The sequence below is a fragment of the Amblyomma maculatum genome, chromosome 6 (assembly GCF_055883805.1).
Source record: "Amblyomma maculatum isolate TAMU_Amacu chromosome 6, ASM5588380v1, whole genome shotgun sequence".
NCBI lineage: Eukaryota > Metazoa > Arthropoda > Arachnida > Ixodida > Ixodidae > Amblyomma > Amblyomma maculatum.
Genome location: NC_139349.1, coordinates 31,800,328 through 31,808,990, shown reverse-complemented (window position 1 = coordinate 31,808,990; position 8,663 = coordinate 31,800,328).

Below are 8,663 nucleotides of genomic sequence, written 5' to 3'. Positions count from 1 at the left end.
AGGCCTGCGGCATAAAGGAGAAGCCTGGTGAAAACAAATACAAGAAAAGACAGGTTATCTAGTTTCAAGCAGCCGCGTCATATAAATTTTTATTTGGGGGGGGGGGGGGGGGGGTATTTTTTTTTTTCAGTTTTAGGCTTCAACATCATATGCCCCCTGAGGTAGCTTCTTTCTTCCTTGTGATGGCGTCGTAGTCAGTCATCTGTCATTATTCATGACCATTTAGTCATAACTAATGACTAATTAGAAGTAGTTATTGACTATTTATAATTAATATTTATTTATTTAATATTTAATAATTAGTACTGGCTAATCATTAGTTAGCCGCTAGTACTGATTAGTGCCATGGAGGAAGAGAGGAGCTTAGCTGGGGTGCTGAGAGGGGGGGGGGGGGCGGAGCTGGTTGCGAGGCCGACGGCGACGACGACGCGAAACGCAGGAACGGGCGCCAAAGACCTGCGCTCTAAAAAGACAACTCGAGCGTTCAGAATCTTTGCGGGATTTACCTTTGAGTCAGGGGCTCGGAGAATAAAGAATATTCTTGAAATTAAATTACAGATAGCGTAGCGAGCTATGGACAGGAAAATGATATATGTAGAATGTGAGGACCGGCAATGCGCAGAGGGGGCAAGTCAAACAGGCGGGTTAATGATATGCGAGTGGAAGTAAATAATACTAATTGGACAAGGGCAGATAAGCAAGCAGCTGACAAGTTATGGTATCTGACTGATAGTAGCTGGGGGTATTCAAGAGCAAAACTTCAGGGTTTAAATTTAGTGTGGATCATTTGAGGAAGTCATTGCTCTGTAGTAAACTTATCTAGGTTTATGATGTCATGACGATGTCTAGCCAACCCCTTCCCCTTTGTTTAGAAAAAGATACATCCAGACAGAGCTTTAGTAACGAGGCATACATAACCAAGCAATGCGCAATGACCACATATTCATCATATACGTAGGTTATTGTTTTGTTTTGTTTTTATCTTTGCCCGGAAGAATGGGGACGCTTCGAAATTTTGGCGGCGTAAAGTCAGAAAGATTGCCGTTGCCCTCTTGCTACATTGTCAGTATTTTACACTAAGTAAGGACTTTTTTTAATCTTTGCTGCATCAGGACCCTGTCTGGCGGGGGAAGCTACGTTCGAAAAGCCCTCTTAGTCTCGTCTTCTTTCGAGTAACGCAACGCTTGGTTTTGAGGAGAAGGCTTCCTCGCACAAAGAGAGCGGGACTCAGTTTTGCAAAAGTACTTGACTCAGTTCATCCTTTTAATGCTCCAAAATTAATTAGGCTAATTTAGGAGGGCCGATGCGGCTAAGGACCGCATGGAGATTCTTATGATAAAGAGGAAGCGCTGTTGCTTCCAAGTAGTTCTCTGAAAATATAACTGAATTTTCTTCAGAACTATGTTTAGAAAGTAGCAGATAGAGTTGAATATTTGAACTCAGTTTTGCACATTTCTGGTGATACTATAAGCTATTTCTTCTTTTTTTTTAACTTCCGTTTCTTTTCGTTAAACCTATGCTTTGAGTCATGCTTATTGAATAAAAAAAAATACACCAAATTCCTCTGATACTTTGCATGAGTCGCTGAGAAATGCATTGTCTTTGTTTTGTTTTTTTTTTTTTTGTGAACTTGGAAGAAAGATTAGAAGATAGGTTTTTATAGCATTGTGTGTTTTAATACGAAGAGCGTTTCACAAATACACACACTGAATTCAATGCTAGCGCCATCTGCTTATATTGCGAAACAGCCTTTGAACATCTGTATAACCATATGGTTTGTGATCCGCTTGTATCATTTAAGGGAAATTATTTGCTAAACCCTGCTCAGGCGTGTTCTGCGTTAGTGAACCTGGACGCGGGCTTCTATCTTCCTCGGAAGGTTTCCCTCACTTTGACATGCTGATCAGCGCTCTAGCATTACATTGAAAATATTAAATGTGTGACCCGGCGAGTTATTTTGAAGTAGTTATCCCAAAAAGAGCTGCGAAACGGCAGGGTTCTTTTCCACACAACAGACCCAGCTTCGTGCAAGTGTGACTTCATTTTTCCTCGGTGACACTTTGTGCACAAAATTTTTTCTGGCTCTCGATCTCGCTTATCTAGGCCACAGTGCGCACGGGTTCGTCTTAACTGCGGCCCTTAAAACACCCGAATTATTTGCGTTCAGGCAAAGCAGTGATAAAACTTCGAACGCTGGCACATAGTAAACTGAGTTTAGGGAACCATTAATGTCGGCTCTCGGCAGCATTTTCTGGCTCGAAACCTGTCAAAAAGTGGTGCGCAGCTAGTTAGTGCTAGAGCACTTTTCATTGCCCTGATAGGCATTTTCAACACGCATAGTCAGTATCTTAAGGATCAAGCTGCTCCTCTATAGACAAAAAAGCAGAGAACTTGAATAAAATCCTAACATTGCACGAACGCGGTGTTGTACAGGCTTTGCTCTTCTGTCCCCTAGCTTGTTTAGTTGGCTGAAATGATTGGAATTTATTGGCACCAATTAAACATATGTTCTGATTGATTAGCTCCGCCACTACAGCGTTATACTCTGGGACTTACCGCTGCCTAGGCAATGCTTTGCTGTGCAGCTATTGACCAATCACAACTGCCCCAAAAGCAGGACAAGGTTTTGCAATTAGTACTTTTACAATAATAAAAAAAAAGTGCAAAACATTTTACCGCCCTTGGGATGTACAGTAGAGATTAGCCATAACACGCTATAAAGACGGAGTCGACACCAGCGAAAAGAAAACGTAGTCGAAGGACACATGTAATGAGATGAAATTACGCCCTCAGAACATTGCGGCCATACAGTGGTATTGGCTAACACAGGGCAGGGAGAATAGAAGACAGGCAGGCAGAGGAATTTATGTTGCAAAGGACCTCGATTTGCTGATTGATCCCCGTAACGACAGTGGCAATGAAAAATATTATTATTAGAAAGTACGCGCAAAAAATATGGATTTGTATTATGTGGCACTTCAAATAATATTAAGATGAAAGCATTTAATGACTCATGCTGTCGTGGACAAAATGTGTCCCCCTTTTGCAGCGGCTCTGATTGGCCGAGGCGGGATGACGCCATAGAGGTCTCAACCAATCAACCAATCAAAGAGAACCGCCACAGTAGGCGCGAATGCGTGCCTTATATGGTTATATGCCAAACAAATAGCAATTACTAATTAACAAATAATTATTTGAATAAATAATTACTACTTTGTAACTGGTTAATTAATTCAATAGTTGTCTAACTGATTAAATAAATAGGTAACTAATCTATTATCTACACAATGCCCAGCTAATTTATTAATTGATATAATTGCTAATTAATTAGGTACTTAATTACTAATTAGTGCCAGATGCGCAGAAGAATGCGGCACTCAGGCTTTCGCCTTTCACTACTTTATTCGCTGAAGTCTCTCGTTATTTTTTTAACAAAAACTTTGCTTCGTTATATTACGTTGCTGCCAACTGCCGATCTACATCAGCAAGTGCTTTGATGTGCACATCGCAATGATATTGTAATGCATAAAGCAGGCACCAGATGTAGCAGCCTTCCTTGCCTAAATACCTTTCCTTCCTCATACGCGCTCAAGTTTCTCGCGGTAGATATAGCATATTATGCCCCAATACCACGCATAGCACTTAGCACGAGACAGTACGAGGACGTAATGTGAAGTCTACTAATGCCCATTCTTAAGCAAATGTTTTCTTATTGGGGGCAGCAATGTTTAGCGCACCTATTACCTTCCAGTTCATTGTGTCGCCAACGCATTCTGTTTCTTTACCCCAGGCTTTGAGGAGGGTCTAGTTCTTGGAGGACCAAACCTCTTTGGGAATTAAAGCTTTCGAGTACTCCTTTCCTCATCGACACTGAAGCCTTGTTTTGTTCGTAATGACCGCAGCACAAGAAACGTATAAGAGACATTTCAAATATTCAGAAAAGGAAACAGATGTGTCAGCAAGCCTACAGTAGGCTTGTCTTCCAAGGAAATGGGCTCGTTAAACAGGGGTGAACGTCGATAATCAAACGTGGTGATACGAGACACTTTTATTACGTGTCAACTGCATTCAGCGCCACGTGTGTGTCCTTTCTACGTCTTTGTCCCTGCGCTGTTTTATATAAGGATGCCAAACACTCAATGCGCGCGCCTACCCGTGTGTTCGTTTTACTACTCACTGCACTGGAACCAGAGTATGACGTCTCTTTCGCGACACAGTGTCATGAAGCCAGAGACCCTCCGTCTTTTTCAACATTTTTTTCCTTGGCGGAGCCCGGCTTATGTACGAGCTGGCCCGATTTTTCTCCGAGCCGCCGAATGGAATTCACTGAGACGCGCGTGGCCCGCTCCTCCAGAAAGCTGAGCTGGCGGCAATCCTGTTCCAGGTTCTCGCTATAAATCACAACCAGCGCTGACTTCCCCAGCCTCGCTTTCATAAACCAACGCGGATCGAATGCACCCGGCCGCATATATCCTCAACTTATAATCGGTTTACTCTTCCGTTATCTCCCCCCCCCCTCCCCCATTTTTGTTCCTTCTTACTGCATTTTTTTTCCTCTTTTTTTCTTATCGTTCTCGGTTGTGAGCGTATATTCTATCCGCGGCAGCAGCGAAAACAACGGCAGCTGCGACAACTTTTTTTTTTCCCCTTGGCAGGAGTGGTAAAGTCTACTCTACTCTTCTAAGCCGCATTTCCCGGGTATGCGCATAACGCGAGAGGGCTCCTTTTTCACGCTCGAAACTGTGTCTTGATCCCGAGCATATTGGTGCTGTAGGATGAACGAAGAACAGAAAGAAAAAAAAAAAAAAAAAAAAAAGATGTTGCCGCTGCTGGTGCAGAGCCCACTTCTCCGGAGCCAGCAATATATGTGGTTGAACACTCGTACGCACAAAGGGCGCTCTCGAAACATGGGAGTAAGCCCCCGGACTGCGAACGAAATACAGAAGCACGGGCGAACGCGTGCCCTTAAGGCGAGGGAGGCATCGTGTAAGGCGTCCACAGAAATTGCTGTTGCAAAAACCGCAGGTTTTGTGCCCCTAGCACCCGTATCCTACTAAACCTGAAATATATATATATATATATATATATATATATATATATATATATATATATATTATATATATATATATATATATATATATATATATATATATATATATATATATGTATATATATGAAGGAAAGAAGCCAACAGTCGGCGAGGCCAAGGAAAGCGTAGGGTATGTTACTCTGTCTTTTTTTTTTATTGTTTACTTGGATAATCAAAGAAATTATATATATATATATATATATATATATATATATGTATATATATATATATATATATATATATATATATATATATATATATATATAAAACGTCGGACGGGAGGTATTCGGTGGAGAGGATGGCGCACATTCTTCCTCTTTCTTTTTGGCCGTGGAGTCACTTTTTGAAACAGAGACAGGATGACGACACGAATTTTCATGCCTGTTTTTAGCCACTATTTCAGTTAATTCAGAAAAGGTAGCTCCTTGCAAAACCCGTACATTACAGCAAATGTTCTCTATAACTAATTACAAGGCAAGAAAGACAAGGGCACTAATGCACGTGTTAGGGCGCTGTAGGTACCTCAATAAACAAACAAAATTTAAAAAAAAAAAAGCTGAAGCACTTTAAGCGCTCTAAGAACAGCGAAGATTAACAAACATCTAGCGCCCAACCACCAAAGACATCTCAAGCTGCAATGCAGTACGCATCGCCTCCGTATCAGTCTCTCTTCAGTTATCAACCACCTTAAACTTAAGCACCAGACCAAATAAACTTCTGGAAAGCCCTCACAAACTATTTGTCATAACGTATATCTGAGATGTGGCTCTCATAATGCGGAACGAATTGAGAAGGCCGTTACTACATTACAAGGTCAGCCCCAGAGGTGCTGATGAGGGCGTCTTGTTAAAATCATCAATTTATTTCTGGAAATATAGCCGCACTTTATTTCCAGCCCTTGCGCTGATTCCGAGGTGATCTGTTTATATTCTACGCTGCATGAAACGGGGAACTTGTTATTTTGCAGTACTCGCCTCGCGCAAGGGCACATAAAGCTGTTCTCGCTTTCCGAAAACCACGACTAGCGGCTGATGTGAGTCTTCCGGTTAACAATTGCGCACACGGCAGCATTCTTTTTTTTTTTCTTTCCTGCCTCTCTTTTCTTACTAGAGAGCACTCACCGGGCATTCGTAAACAATATTATCAAACTTAATTAGAGGAAATCTCGTTATGTTCACTTAATTATGCCGGCGTTCCATTCGCCTTCGCACGAGTCTGCTGCGAGCTTTGCCGCGGCGGAAAAGGAAGAAGTTTGTGCTTACTGAACAGCGAGAATAAACGAAACTGTGGCCCGGATGGATTCGGTGCGCTTTATTATGCGCCTTTCCTTCCTTACTACGTTCATTTTCCCTCGCTTCTTTCTCTCATTTTGCCGCTGGCGGCACCTGTGAAGGGTTTGGGCATGTGAACGAAGCATCTGCGGAGAAACGCTTCTTTAATGAAGCGAAAATATGCAGATTACGCGTCCGCTTAAGACGAAACCGATACTTTTTTCGTGCGCGAGACAAAGAAAGCGCGAAGGTGCTTCAAGTTCGTTTTCTTTATCCCCATTCATTTCATTGTGCGCAGCAAGTGGAAGAAGCATAATCTTTTCTTTGTGGTAACGATAATGTTATGTGACAATGTTATTTTCGCAACGAACATTCGGCTTTGGTAAGTTAACTACACTGCCACATTAAGTGATGTTATGAGCGAAACAAATGAGCGGGAAAATCACTAATTAGCTATATAAAACAAATGTGATCCGTGCACATGCTATTGCTCTAATATGGTGGGATAGAAACGTGACAACGGGATTCTTGCCGAAATACGGAACTGTAAGCATGACCCTTCTGATCAGCATAAATTTGTATTTGGAGCAGTGATGGGCCATTAGTTTAGTCACCGACTTTAGTTTATAGAAAACGTGCAAGACCGCCAATAATCTGGAGATTCTAAGAACAGCTTCCAGAGTTGAAAAATGCTGTTGAAGAGCTAGGACTGCGGAGCGACGGGAGTGGCAATGAAGAAGGCTAAGCATTACGAAGTGAAAAATTTCGGAGTCGTGACTCATGAGAGAAACTCGCCATGAGCGCTCTTTCTTGCCTTTTCTCCGAACAACTTTCTTAACATCATTTTACGTTTATATTTCACACTACATAATATTTATAGTCCAAATATTACGCGCAATGGAGATTGTCGTGTAATAACTGAGGCTTACAACATGTTTTTTTTTTTTTTTTTTAATACGTGTATCCATGCGCAATCGGTGCTTTCATCCCGCAAACAAAAAAAAAAATTGATGTTGGCTTAGCTTGGTTAAGCCTGGATATCAGAAGCGAAAAGCTTCGGAGATGCCATGGCTTAGCTTGTGATTCCTTGGCGTAGTTGTGGCTAATCTTATTGTTCACGGTTGCACCTTATAGATATTCCATGGCTTATCATAACGGTAAAACATTGATTACAGCCATACATCCCATAAAATTAAACTTTATTCCGATTCCACATCATTATCACTCTTCCGTATAGACATAAACACAGCCCGGTGAGAGCGCGCTGCACCGGCTAAAGGTCAACCGGCGAAATCGCGGCGGCGGTTGCGGCGGCAGTGGCGGTTCCGTCCCCCTGCGGCTCTCCTGTGACGTCACATGGTTTGCGCATGCGCTGCTGTGGCTTTTATTGCGAAAGCAATACTACGCCAGGTCTAACCGCTCGTCGCTGTGTGCCCTGTCCGCGTCCATGACAGTGGTCCCCTGGCAGGAGCTGCCAACTTGGGTCTCTAGTTTCACATAGGACGGTTATGTCAGACTCATCCTGCCAGGACCCTTGCATTCACGTTACCCCTATAGGCCACTGAGGCACTTTCATACGGCTTGGTTAAAACGGGGCTTTATATGTGTTTCTAACGGACACGCTAGACTCGGAGTTGACTAGCCTAGTGAAGCTTTTTGTTTTAAAAGTGGTATGCCTTTCCCTAATAAGTGAAACATTTAGCACAGTAAGTTTCCCACAGTTACCTCATATATTTCTTGCCTTGTTTCATTTTCGAATATTTCCTTGTTTAGTATTTTTATCGCCACTTTTTAAAAGACGCTTTCAAATTATATACTGCGTTATCTTTTTAACGGTAACGTTAAATAGCTTTTTAACGTTAGCGTTAGTGGTAACGTTTAAGTTGCATTGCGCAATTATTTTGAGTCGTAAACGTTGAGAAATAAATCTGATCCAAGCCAGGTGGCGAAGATAAATGTTAATGTACTGTGCCATTAAGAGATTACATATAACATTACTTACATCATTGCGCGCCTACTATCAATGTGTTAAACTCTTAGGTCAAATGTACAGACATTTTTCAGCCATAACCTCCATTTCAAATGCTTTCAGACAAGCAGAAACGAGAAAGGGGAAATTGGGCCCTCTTACCATCGACAGAACGGATTTACTCCCTGTCGTGCCGAATGCAAATAACGATGATGTTAAAAAAAAAAATCAAGCAAAATGTTAATGCTGGTTATGGCTACTCTTTCCTAACAAAAACGCAAAGACAGCAGAAACACACACTCGCCCACACACAGCTCGACCTCTCCAGCAATAA